Source organism: Cebus imitator, unplaced genomic scaffold, assembly GCF_001604975.1.
Source record: "Cebus imitator isolate Cc_AM_T3 unplaced genomic scaffold, Cebus_imitator-1.0 Scaffold169, whole genome shotgun sequence".
Taxonomy (NCBI): domain Eukaryota; kingdom Metazoa; phylum Chordata; class Mammalia; order Primates; family Cebidae; genus Cebus; species Cebus imitator.
This window is the reverse complement of record NW_016107484.1, coordinates 1,664,971-1,667,085: the sequence shown is the minus strand read 5'-3', so window position 1 is coordinate 1,667,085 and position 2,115 is coordinate 1,664,971. Positions and strand designations below refer to the sequence as shown.

The following is a 2,115-nucleotide window of genomic DNA, read 5'->3' as shown; positions in this document are numbered from 1 at the left end:
AAAAAAAAAGAAAAAAGAAAAAAACCCTTCGTTTTCTCCTAAATGGACCACAAAAATAAGGCTAACAGTACCACAGTCTTCTTGCAACCATGAGGCATACCTCTGAGAATGAAGATCTGAAGGCTAAGAACTGTGGACTGGATACATATAAACAGCCTGGGTTTCTGATAGCATCATTGAGTCATCATATCAGCTCTTGGCGTTCTCTGTTTGGAGGTTCCTATTGTGGAAGACAAGTGCTTCCCTGTCTGTTTAAACCAGTGCAGCAAGGCTTTCTGTTGTACCACAGAATGCATTTCGAATTGATACTGGCAGAAAACCAGGTATTTCCTTTAACACAACGGTGAAACCTGTGGTCAAGCAAAGCATGCCTGATGGTAAGGAGATGAAGGTGAAGGTGAGACCCGGCTGAAGGCTGATGGGGAAGTGATGTTGCAAGACTGGCCATTCAGGCGAAGCATGGAGGAAAGGCAATTTGAAGACTCACTTCCTGAGAAGCCTTCTGTTGAAGAGAATGAATGAATGGGTTTGCTCTGGGCTGCTTGAGTTAGAAGTGACTTCTGAAACATGTGATGCCTTATTGCAATGTAGTCTAGATTTTCAAGAAATCATGAGTTTCATTTTTCTATTCTTGGGGCTGGACAGGTCCTGAGCCAGACATTTTCTTTGACCTGGTTCTTTCTAGACATTTTCAAGATGATCACTTGGGATGAAATGACTGTTTATTGATTGCCTTTCTAGCATCCACTTCAATAACAGATACATTTTGATTGGAAGGGTTCATCTCTCCCCGCCCCGCCCCTATGTGGTCCTGTTGGGCCTTCACAACTCCCCATTCAGAGGCGGAATGTGTGTGACCCAGGCCTCAACTAATCATCCCCATCCAGAGGTGGAACGTATGTGACCCTGTCTAAGCCAATCAGCACATTGTGTTCTGCTGATAACAGTGACAAACTGATTCAAGGGTAGATCAGTCAGAGTGAATCTCAGCAGATTTTGCAGGAGCTCTAGAAAAGAAGCTCTCAAGCCTGGGCAACCTGGTGAAAACTTGTCTCTACTAAAAATACAAAAAATTAGCCAGGCGTGGTGGCACACAGCTGTAGTCCCAGCTACTCGGGAGGCTGAGGCAGGAGAATCACTTGAACCAGAGAGGCGGAGGTTGCAATGAGTCAAGATTGCACTACTGCACGCCAGCTTGGGCGACAGAGCAAGACTCTGTCTCAAAAAAAAAAAAAAAAAAAAAAAATTAGCCCGTTCTGTCAGCATGCACGCCTGTAGTCCCAGCTACTCAGGAGGCTGAGGCAGGAGAATTACTTGAACAAAGAAGGCAGAGGCTGCAGTGAGCTGAGACTGCACCACTGCACTCCAGCCTGGGAGAAAGAGTGAGACCCTCTCTCTAAAAATAATAATAGATAAATAAATAAATAAATAAATTTTAAAAATAAAAAAGAAGAGAGTTCAACAGCAGGTTTCCAAGATGCCACTCTAAGGAAAAAGTGGTTCTGGAAAAGCGGGGAAAGGGAGAGCAGCCTCTGGGAGTGACAGTGCTGACAAGAAGGCTCAAGGTCCCAAAGGTGGTGGCAGTGCAGTAAAGGTCAGACACATTCTATGTGAAAAACATGGCAAAATCATGGAAGGCATGGAAAAGTTAAAGTCTGGGATGAGATTCAATGAAGTGGCCACACAATATAGTGAAGATAAAGTCAGGCAAGGGGGCAACTTGGGTTGGATGACCAGAGGGTCCATGGTGGGACCATTTCAAGAAGCAGCATTTGCCTTACCTGTAAGTGGGATGGATAAGCCTGTGTTTACAGACCCACCAGTTAAGACAAAATTTGGATATCATATTATTATGGTTGAAGGAAGAAAATCATACGAAAGACAAAAATAAAAATAAAAAAAAGAAAAATGAAAAAGAAGCTCTCAGCTGAGCACGGTGGTTCACGTCTGCAATCTCAGCACTTTGAAAGGCCAAGGCAGGTGGATTGCTTGAGCCCAGGAGTTCAAGACCAGCATAGGCAACATAGTGAGACCTCATCATAAAAAATTAGCCAGGTGTGGTGGCACATGCCTGTGGTCCCAGGTACTTGAGAAGCTGAGCTGGGAGGATAGCTT

General features: G+C 44.4%; 1 pseudogene; it reads left to right on the top strand.

Moving 5' to 3' along the window:
• Window positions 1–1,459: 1,459 nt before the first annotated feature.
• On the top strand, window positions 1,460–1,891 carry LOC119473579 (annotated as a pseudogene).
• The last annotated feature ends 224 nt before the right edge of the window (window positions 1,892–2,115 follow it).